The 11,823-nt window shown below is 39.3% G+C and overlaps 1 pseudogene; it reads right to left on the bottom strand.

The window, feature by feature from the left end:
• Positions 1-588: 588 nt before the first annotated feature.
• Positions 589-2,600, bottom strand: LOC104867759 (annotated as a pseudogene).
• Positions 2,601-11,823: the final 9,223 nt, after the last annotated feature.

The raw sequence follows: 11,823 nt of genomic DNA, 5'->3' as shown, positions 1-11,823 counted from the left end.
GCGAGCCAGAGGACTGCCATATCATTAGTAAGTACATAAGTACATGCTGATCCTAGGGAGAAGCTGTGTGGACCAGAGAGGCACGGCTTCAGGTGGATCCCTGCCAGGGCCCAACCCAACCCCAGAGGCAGGGGCACACCTGCCCAAGCCAAAGGCCTGCCAAGGAAAAAGCTGCACAAGCACACAGGGTTCAGCCAGAGGTCCACCATAGCATTGGCCAGAGCCAAGGGCACACCTAGAAAAGAGCTACACAGGTACACAAGCCAATAGCCAGAAGCTTACCTTGATACTATTGATAAGTATGGAAATCCTGGCCAGTAACCTACTCAGACAACAGAAATGGGGTGCACAGCCCCCAGCCAAAGGCCCTCCCTACAGACCATACCAAGTGAGCACAGGCCACAGACAAAAGCTCGTCCAGACATCAGGCCAGCTCAGGGATCCAGAAGGCCACCACCGTTCTGAACCTAGGGTTTGGGGTGCTGGTGTGCAGCAGAACAAAGGATACTCGGTAGCTTGCTGAGAATTGAAGACCACTGGATGAGCAAAAAGTTACCTCAACAAAGGTACAGCAGGCTGCATCTGCTGTCACAGCAGCCCTTCCATCTCTTTTTTTGAAAGCTTCATAAACATCATCCTTAGTTTGTACTGACACAGGAACAGAAGGATCAGATTTGGGGGCTGCTTTGGCAAGAGGCACAGCAAAATCATCCTCTGACTTTCTCTGAGGGTGCAGCAGTGGCCCTTTTATTCTCCTGACTTACCCTCAGTGCAGTGGGCACAAATCAAGTAATCTCTGCCTTGGGGTTAGTGATCTGGGGTTTGGTGCTGATGGTCGCTGTGGCTTTCTTCTCGGTGGTGGCTGCATTTGTGTCATCCACCTTGGGTCGCTGAATCAAGTTCAGGGGGGGCACTCAACACGCCTGGGTTCTGCAAGGTAGCTGGGGGGGGAAGAGCCTCGGTGGGGCGGGTCCTAGAGGATGCACCAAAGGTGAGTACACCATGCCAGGACAGGGCGGAGGGATGCCTGGAGGTGCAGTGGGAGGCAACTTGGTGGGGGCCCCATGGGGAGGAAGACCAAGGGAGGGCCAGGGGGTTGTCCGGAGGTGGTCCTGGAGGTAAAAGTCGGGGCAAAGGCCCTCAGAGTCCCGGCATTGCAGGTGGTCAAAGGAATGGAGGAGCCCCTGTAGGTGCCCTAGGAGGGAGGCTTATTGGTGGTCCAGGAGGCGCAAGGTGGAGCAGGGGATGGTCCAAAAGGAGGCGGGCCTAGCATAGGTGGAGCTTGGATCTGAGGAGGATCCTCCTTGTGCTGTTTCTGTGATTGCTTCTATGCTTCAGAATCATCAGAATCATCATCATCATCATCATCATCATCATCATCATCATCATCATCATCATCCTCCTCTGAAAATTCCTCTACTTCCCGGCCCTCCTTGGGGATTTCCTGACCCGCTATTCAAAGCATCATGGCTTGAAGAGGAGTCAGCTCCTTCATGTTCTTCTTCTTCTTTCTTGATTTTCCACCATATCTGCAAACCTCATCACCTCCTTTGTTCTTCTTCTTCTTTCTTGATTTTCCACCATATCTGCAAACCTCACACTCAGACCTGACTTCTTCTCTTCAGGGTTGTCTTGCTCGCCATCATCACCGTGCACAAACTCATCCCCCTCACTCTCTCCTTCTGTCCTGTCCATGTCACTGTCGTCAGTGCTGTCATCATGCTTGTCTTGATCCATGTCCTCAGGGTAGCCGTTGTCTTCACTGGTGCTGGAAACGTCATCGTCATGACCACGCTGTGCAAGATCAGTACTATACAACATGTCCTCATCTCACCTACAAGGAGGAAGATCCAGAGCAAAGCCCACTTTGCTGCCATTCATCTGCAAGACTTGAGGAGGAGGTGGGCCAGGGGGAGAAACTGGGGGTTTCCTGACAGGGGGCAAAAGTGGAACACCATGCCCAAGAAGAGGAAGGATGGAAACTGCTCGAGTTGGAGGTCCATATGCTGAGGTTTTCTCCAGGATGGAGGATGGATGGGCACCAGGAAGTGGGATTCCTGGATTAAGATGTTGGAAGGAGCATGCAGCATATATATATATGAGGAATACTCTCTACTTCCACATGCTGAACATTTTTGACAGCATCAAAATATTAGCTAAGTTGAGCCCTTTTCTGTTCATATTCTACTTCTGGCTTTCTCAATTCTTTGTAAATATCTGGATTCTCTTTTTCATAAAGTCGTAGGATATGTTCAAAGGTTTCACAAAGTTTTTTACATTTGTCTTTCAGTACTTTTTCATTTAACTGTGGTTGTTGCACTGGGTTAAACTCCATTTCATCCAATTTCTCCATGTCCCAGATAAACTGTTTGGGATCTTTCACCTTCAAAACTGCAGCTCGAACCATCATGCACTGTTTTTTGTTCTTCCTCAATTCTCTCTTCCACGCTTCCTTTCAAGCTTGGTCGGTACAGTTCATAAATTTTCCACTCTTGGTGAATGGTGTCAATCTCTGCCCCATACTGACAATCTATAATGGTTTACTTATTCTTTAAAAACAAAACAAAACAAAACAAAAAAACACTTCTGCTGGGCTTCCAGAACTCCTAGAGGTGGGAGGAGACATTCCCAATTTTCTTTACTTGAAAGCGACCTTCACCTCTCCTTCTTGGTCAAATACTCAGCCTCCGCCATCTTGAAACCTCGTGTCCCTCCCTACATAGTCTATTTTGGAGAATGAACCATGTGCAGCTGAAAATAATGTATACTCAGATTTTGTGGGGTGGAACACTCTGTACACTCTATTAAATCAATTTCTTCAAAAGCTTGGTTCAGTTCTAGTATTTTGTTGTTGATTTTTTTGTCTAGATGATTTATCTATTTGTGACAGTGGGGTATTGAGGTTCCCCACTACAACTGTATTAGTGCTTATTTGGTTTTTCATGTCCTTTAATAATTGTTTTGTATACTTGGGGGCATTAGTATTTGGTGCCTATATATTTATGATTATCATTTCTTCCTCTTGGATTGTTCACTTTGAAAAGTTGTAGTGAACTTCTTTGTCTCTCTTAATTAGTTTTGATTTGAAATTTACTTTATCTGCAAACCAGGTAGTACCCCTGCTTTTTTTCTGGGTTTCTGTCACACAGAGAACTGTTTTGCATCCTTTCATTTTCAGTGTATGCATTTACATTGGAACTAAGTGCATTTCTTGTATATAGCATATTGTTGCATTTTGCTTCTTAATCCATTCTGCTAGTCTATTTCTTTTGATTGTTAAATTGAGGCAATTAACATTGAGGGTTATACCTGATATGTATTGATTTATCATTGTCATGTTTTTTTTCCTGTTGTTGGCTCTTTTTAATTTTTCCCCCTCTTCCTTTACTTTCTTACCTTACTTGATTGGTTTGCTCTATTGGATATCATGGAGCTGTGACCTTCATTGTCTTTTTCTATGATATTGTTTAGAATTGTTTGGAGTGACATTTTGGTATTCATGAAGTTTCTCAGGTGTTCTTTATCATAGAAGTTTCTTATTTCCCTATAAATTTTGGAAGATAATTTTGCAGGATACATCTAGGTTAAAGTTTGTATTATTTTAGGGCTCAAAATACCTCATTTCAGGCTCTCCTTGATCTGAGGTTTTGTGTTGAAAAGTCTGCTGTGATTCTGATGGGCTTTCTTTTGCATGTGGTTTGCTTCTGTAACTACTTGTAGTATTTTGTTCTATTGGGTTTCTGTGATCTAGATTATTATATGTCTATGTGTAGGTTTTTTTGATCATGCCTAATTGAAGTCCTATAGGCCTCATTAATCACTATTTCACATTGTTTTGCTCTGTTTGGGAAGTTTTCTGTCATTAATTTTGTGAACAGTTTTTTAAATATTATTTGTACTTTCTGCTGCTTTTTCATGGGCTCCTATTGGTCTTGTATTATTCTTCTTTGTGTCATCTAGAAGCCACTGGATTGATTTCTTATGCTCCTTATTATTTTTAAGAGATTTTTCTTTTCATGGTCACTGACTGCCTTTCTATCTTCTACATATGATATTCTGTCCTCAGATTAACTCAGTCTGTTGTGTATACTTTCAATAGAGTTTTTAATTACCTGGATATCTGTTTGACTCTGTTTCATGGATTCCATTTCTTTCCTATGTTGGGCATTACTGGTTTCCATTTATTTCCTATACTGGGCTTTCATGGCTTTTATCATAGTCCTGAATTCATCTTTGTTTTAAAATCTGCTTCTGTTCTAGAGTATCTAATCATGTCTTTCATTCTGCTCATCATCTCAGTAGTTATCTGGGAAATTATTTCTATTTTTAATTTTTCTAGATCCTCATTTATCTGTTTTGTTATTTCCTGTGCTACCAGTTCAGGGTATCCAGGTGGTTGATTATTAGACTTTTCTGCCTCGCTTTCCCAAGAATTAAGTCTGAGTTTGTGCCTTACTTAAGTGTCTTCTCATTTCTAGTTTTGTTGTTGGTACTGCACTTGGTTTAATTCCTGGGTTGAAACTTTGATCTTCCTAGTATAGCTGGTGTTTAGGTTTTGTGTGTCTAATGACTCTTAGGCAATCTTATTTACATTATACCAGGAAGGACAGCTGATTAGATCAATCACAACACCTTATCCCAAGTGATACAGTGAGCAACAATATAGCATCAAGCACAGTTTAGAAAATGGCAATTTGTTGTAATTATTCCCTTTAACCATGTGAATTAAATCAAAACAAGGACCAACCCAAAATATGTTTATAGTGAATGAACTCTTCAATATAGCAACTTTATCCTTCAGGATGGCTACTTAGAAGGAGTTGGGGATAGAGGGATACATAGGTAGAATGATAGGAAAAATTTGGAAGTGAGAGCAGAGGACAGAAAATAATCATGCAAACTCTAGGAAACTGTTGAAGACAAGAGGGAAAGACATGAAAAAATTTAAAAAAATCAATGACAAGAACAGAACAATCTAACAACAATAGGAAAGCTAGAAACTGCATTCACTTTCCTTTGAAACTAAAGACAATTGACAGAAGGAAAAATAGAAAAGAAAAGAAAAGAAAAAGAAAGAAGAAATCTGAATTAGGGCAGGGACAGGAACAAAAAGAGAGAAGAGGGCTGGGGATTTAGCTAAGTGGTGCCACTGCATGCCCCACAAGCCCAAGAACCCAAATTTGATCCCTGGTACCAAAAATGAAAATGGAGATGAAGAACAATGTGGGAGAGTGCGAGAGTGAATGAGAGAGAGAAAGAAAAGAAAAAAGAAAAAGATGAAAGAAAAATGGAAATTTTTGAATAGTAGAAAAAATAAAAATAAAAATGAAGGGTCTTCTTTAAGGTATGTCTCTACTGTGGCAATAGACAATGTGGGCAATAGTATGCAGATCTAAGTCAATTAGACTCAGAAAGCCAGCAGCAGACCCCTGAGATTCAGGCTGAGTTCTGGCTACATGGCCCAAGTTGAGCTCTCTGACCTCCTGCACTGTTGAGCCCTTCAAGGTTCTATTGCAGGTTCCAGCTGACCTTCCCCTGAAGATAGTCCAGGTTTTGATGGGAGGTGCTGATCCCTCCAATTTACTGACTACGGTGGTTTGGTGTACCTTTATTGCAGAGATTCTCTTCACTTTTCCAGTGGGCTTCAATTTCCAAGGAGCCTTACAGAGGTTCTTTTTCTGTTGTTGAATTCTTCTCTATCTTCTGGAGCTCAGGACAATGGCCTTTATGACCTCTTGTGCCTCTGTGGTATGGATCCAGGTACCAGTGCATCCAGGAGGCCAGAAGTGAGGGAAATGCCACTGGGGCAGTGTTTCAGGCACCTATGTGGCTCTGCTCACACTGCTCTTAGGCCTGTGGTGGTGGGAGTGGAGTAGCAGCCCAGGTCCACATGGTTCCACCTCTCACCAGTCCACTTACACTGCTCCAGGTGTTTTATGAAAAAGCACAGCAAGAGAAATGACCAACAGTGTAGAGACGACTCACAATGTCAGAAAAAAATTTTCACAAGCTGTTCCTCAGACAAATGTCTACTTTCTAGAACATATAAAGAACTTAAAAAAATCAGACATCCTAAATTTAAAGACCCACTCCAAAAATGGGCATCTGAAATTAAAGGACATTTTTCAGTCAAAGACGTAGAAATAGCAAATAAACATATAAAAAATGTTCAACATCACTCACTGGTCATTTGAGAGATGCAAATGAAAACAACACTGAGATAACACCGTACCCCAGAAAGAATGGATGCTATCATGAAATCAACCAATAACAAATGCTGCTGGGGCTGTGAGGAAAGAGTAACCCTCCTCCACTGCTGTTGGGAATGAAAACTGTAGCAACCATGGTGGAAATCGTTATGGAGATACCTCAAAGAACAACGATTGGAAGTCCTGTCTGACCCAGCTATTCCCCTGCTGGGTATCTTCTCCCAAATAATTAAAAGAATCATACCACAGTGATATATGTGAAGCCAGGTTTACAGCAGCACAGGTTGTAATAGCTAAAACTTGGAAGCAACATATTTGCCCATCAGTGAGAGTCTGGATAAAGAAAATGTGTTTTAAAAAATAAAATGGAGTACTACTCAGTCATAAAGAACAAGAAGTTAGAGACATTTATAGCTAAATGTATGCACATTGACGTGATACTCAAGTGAAATAAATAGGACACACGTGTGTAAATACCAATAGTTTCTCTAGTGTGAGAAACTGAAAGTGCAAATAAGGACTAAAAGGTACAATAGATAATGTGAAATAGGAAAAAATGTACAAAGGGGAAGTAGGAGGGGCAAGGGAAAACAAATATAGGTAAGGGTAGTAGACTGTGGACAGGATTTCCATCCCTACTTAGCCCCTCTGGACATTTAAGCATAGTGAACCCATGATGGTTCTACATTTTTCCTTCTCCATTTTCAGCAAAATCATTACTATTGGTAAATGAGATTTTCAAATCCAAGAATCAAGTTTTTCTCTATTCTAAAGGCCCTGTAGAAGTACTTTAATGATGGAAGAAGAGCTAGAGGGCAAGAAGAGGGGAATGATTAAGGATTTGGATTCTTAGAGATATTCCCTTATGCTAAATGAGACTGGAAATGTGATGAGATGCTTAGCAGCTAGTTTCCAAAGCAGAGAATAATGTATTCAACCAGGAAAATTTTTAAAGAGGAAAAAATGATAGGAGGTCTAGATACTAATTCCGGATTTCCCATGGCCTCCTTGTGGCCAAATCAATGTCTTTCCTGAGTCTTGGTTTTCTTATTTGAATAATTAGGTAGTTGAATTAAATAAGGAATGACAAATATATGGAATTTCTCTCCATACTCATACTTATGGCAAACAGTGCTAATCAATTCTTACCTCCTCCCTGACAGAGTAAGATAACTGTTTTGTAATATTTCATAAAACAATATTCTAGGGCCTTATAACCAAACATTTATGACGCTCATGAAGGATGAAAGGCTTACTATAACAGAAATGAAACTAGCACTCAGGATTCAGATTTTTGTTTCAACCCTAAATTTGTTGACTTTCTCTGAGCCATTGGTTTTATGTGGTACAAAGTTATAAAAACAGGCCTATTTGACTGAGTTGTTTTATAAATGTAATCATATTTACTAATGAGGAAAGTAATCATACACTTGTTCTCCAATTTATAAATGAGATACCCAACAAGCAATGAAAATTTTCCTAGGCTTTGATTTTAGACTATCAGGTTTGATAGTATGTATAAACTGTGACTACTCACCAAGGATTCTTGGTCTTTCCTGCATAGGAAGCCACTTGAAGCTGTGAAATAACAAAGAACACTTGAATGTTAGAAAGTACACTGTGTCTAGAATCGAAGTGGTGGTGCATGCTTGTAATCCCAGCAATCTGGGAGGCTGAGACAGAAGGATTGTAAATTTGAGTCCAGCCTGGGTGACTTAGAAAAACCTTGTCTCAAAAAATAAAAAGAGCTGGAAGTTTATATTCCCCCCATTAAGTATATTGGTGCATTCAAAGCAAATAGTGCAGTTACATTTATCATTGGGATCTTGTAACTTTACATGATATATCCTGGTTCTCATTTTCTCCATACCCCTGCCCTCCCTTCAACCCTTTCACCCTTCCCTATTTACAAAGACTTTGTTTCCATTTTTTCAATTTTTCACATTTTTTCTTTTCCCTTATTTCCCTTCCCCTCCTCTTCCCACTTCCCCTTTAGCCATTTTCTTCCAATTTCACACTCCGAATTATACCATTTGAACCTTATTTACACTTTTAGTTTTTCACACCAGATAAATTATTCTGTATTTACTCAAGTGTATCATATTTATTTTACTTAAAAGTATGGCCTCAATATACAATAATTTTCTTATGAATTACTCTAGTTTCTCATTCCATATGGCTCAGTAGTACTCCATTTTATAGAAAAACCATATCTTCTATATCCAGTCACCAGCTGATGGGCAATTGTGCTGTTTCCAAGTTTTAGCTATTACAAACTGTGCTGCTATAAACATGGGTGCACAGGTATCATTATGGTATGGTTCTTCTAATTCCTTTGGAAAGATACACAGCAGAGGAATATTGGGTCAAATGGAACCTCTATTCCTAGTTCTTTGCATTATTTCTGTATTGATTTCCACAGTAGTTGTACCAGTCTGCACTCCCACTAACAATGGAAAAGGGTTCCTTTCTCCCCACAGCCCCAGCAACATTTGCTATTGTTTGATATCTTGATAGCAGCCATTCTTTCTGTGGTGAGGTGGAATCTCATTGTTGTTTTCATCTGCATGTCTTGAATGATCAGTGATGTTGAACATTTTTTCATATATTTATTTGCTGCTTTTACTTGTTTGTCTGAGAAATGTCTGTTCATTTCAGATGCTCATTTTTGAATTGGGTCTTTGCATTTGGGGGAATCTGATTTTTTGAGTTCTTTATGTATTCTAGATAGTAGTCCTTTGAGGAATAGCTGGTAAAGATTTTTTCCCACATTGTATGTTGTGTCTTAGCTCTATTGGTGATTTCTCTTGCACGGCAAAAATTTTTTAATGCAATGAGATCCCATTTGTTGAGTCCTTGTGCAAGTTCTCATGCTGCTGAAGATTTGTTCATGGTCTTTTCCTATGCCAATGTCTTCGAGTGTCCTACCTAATTTACTTTCCAGTAAATTTAGTGTTTCTGTTTTGATATTTAGATCTTTAATCCACTTGGATTTTAGTTTAGTGCATGACAAAAGATAGGGGGATCTATCTTTGGCAAATTGAAAGTCAGTTCTTCCAACACCATTTATTAAAGAGGCTATCTTTCTTCCAGTGAGGATGGTTGGCTCATTTGTCAAAGATGAGGTAGCTGAGTACACCTGGAGTTGTTTCTGTATCTTCCAATGTATTCCACTGATCCTCAGGTCTTTTTTCTTTGCCAGTACCATGTTGTTTTTATCACAGTTACTTTGTAGTGTAGTTTCAAGTCTGGTGTTGTGATATCCCCTGCCATGTATCTGTTGCCTAGAATGGTTTTTGCTATTCTAGGTCTCTTCTTGTTCCAAATGAATTTTTGGATTGTTTTCTCAAGTTCTGTGACATATGCTGTTGGGATTTCAATAGGGAATGCATTGAATCTGTGTAGAAGTTTTGGAAGTATGGCCATTTTCAATCTGTTGTTTCTTCCTACCAAGGAGCCAGGGAAGTCTTTCCATCTTCTTACATCCTCTTTGATCTCTTTTTTCAGAGTGATATAATTTTCAGTGTAGAGGTCTTTTGTTTCCTTCATTAGATTGATTCCTAGATGTTTCATAAATTGGATGTTATTGTGAAAGGAATTGTTTCCCTAATTTCTCTTTCAGTGAGTCTGTTATTTGTGTATAAGAAGGCTATTGATTTTTTAGTGCTGACCCTCTATCCAGCTACTCTACTGAATCTGTCAATCAATTCTAGTAGTCATTTGGCAGAGTTTTTTGGATATTCTATGTAGAGTATCATATTATCAGCAAATAGAGCTTAACTTCTTCCTTTCCTACCTGTATTCCATTTGTTTCTTTCTCTTTTCTAATTGCTGTGCCTAATGTTTCTAGAAGTGTATTGAACAGGAGTGTTGATAGTGGACATCCTTGTCTTATTTCTTATTTTAGTATGAAGGAAGGTTTTTAGATTTTGAGACTTTAGAATGATATTGGCTGTTGGTTTTTCATAGAAAGCCTTTATCAAGTTGGGATAAAGACCATCTATTCCAATTTTCTGTAGGTTTTTTATCATGAAAGTGTGTTGAATTTTGTCAAATGTTTTTTCTGTATTAATAGAGATAATCATATGGTTTTTGTCCTTAATTCTATTGATATAGTGTATTATATTAATTGATTTACATGTATTGAACCATTCTTGCATCCCTGGAATACATCTGACTTATTCAGAGTGTATGATCTTCTTGATGATTTTCTATATTCTGTTTGCCAGTATCTTATTGAGGATTTTTGCATCTATGTTCATTAGGGAGATTAGCCTGTAGTTCTCTTTTTGGTTGGGTCTTTCCCTGGTTTGGGAATTAAATAACATTTGCTTCCAGTTATGAATTGGGAAGTATTCCTTCCCTTTCAATTTCATTGAAGAGTTTAAAGAGCAGTGGTGATAGTTCTTCTCTAAATGTCTTGTAGAATTCAGCAGTCAAGCCCTCAGGACCTGGGCTTTTATTTATTGGTCATGTTTTAATTACATTTTAAATTTCCATGAATATAATTGGGGTGTTTCAACTTTTTATATCTTCTTTGATAAAGTTTGGAAGTTCACATGTGTCTAGGAATCTGTCCATTTCTTTGGTATTTTCCATTTTATTATAGTATAGGTTTTTGAAATAGCTATTGATGATCCTCTAGATTTCTGTTTATTCTCATGTGACTTCTCCTTTTTATTCCTAATTGCATGAATTTGAGCCTTTCCTTTCTCTTTCTTGATAAGGTTGGCTAAGGGTTTATTGATTTTATTTATTCTTTCAAAAAACAAGAAGAGCTGGAAATTTACCTTAGTGTGAAGGCCCTGGGTTAAATTCTTAGTACTAAAAAGAGAAAATTTTAAAAAGGAAAGAACATAAACTGTGACTAATACAAAACTTTGAAGATAATCTATTACACAAGTTTAGGAGACAGAAAAGTAGAACTAGATCAAGAAAGTAGGTCAGGTCACTTCAAAGCCCTGTTCAAAGTTTTCTCCAGTCCCAGATAGGCTGGATGAAATATAGGTGCACTGGGGACTGGAGGCAAGAGGAGTAGAATGGGCATAGATTACAAGGGCCCCTGAATACAAGTGAGGGGCAGACAGGACAGCAAAGTGGAGACAAGCGGCCCTTGGTTAAGGACCTGGTGCTTGCTCAGTGGCAGTGTGAGAATTATATGGAAAGATGGCAGGGCACCACAGATGCTATGATACAAGCATATATAAGCTTCTCAAGGCTCAATTTCCCTGTGTCATCAAAACCTGGTTTTCTGGCAGACATAGAATTATCAACTTTGAAATTTCACACAGAAGCTTTTGAAGCTTTTTGGCAGGGCATGGTGAATAGTCAAGATACTCTCCTAAACACATGCATGCATAAATGTACAACAGAAAGTATGAGAGGGAAGGAAGGAGGGAGAAGACTGAATGTTTTGCTTCAAATATTGAGGTTTTGTGTCAGGTTTTGTTTGAAGAAAACATTACACTGATTCAGTGAAGAAAAACTTAGAAGAAAAATCATCATTTACTGACTAAGGTGTTAGATTTTCCTTGCCTTAAGATGGCTGCTACATAAAACAGTAGCCTCCTTCAGATAATGCTCTGTGCCTTAAGATGGCTGCACATGGGTTAGC

Source organism: Fukomys damarensis, unplaced genomic scaffold (assembly GCF_012274545.1).
Source record: "Fukomys damarensis isolate Sample0158 unplaced genomic scaffold, DMR_v1.0_HiC HiC_scaffold_39, whole genome shotgun sequence".
NCBI lineage: Eukaryota > Metazoa > Chordata > Mammalia > Rodentia > Bathyergidae > Fukomys > Fukomys damarensis.
This window is presented reverse-complemented; position numbering and strand designations above follow the sequence as displayed.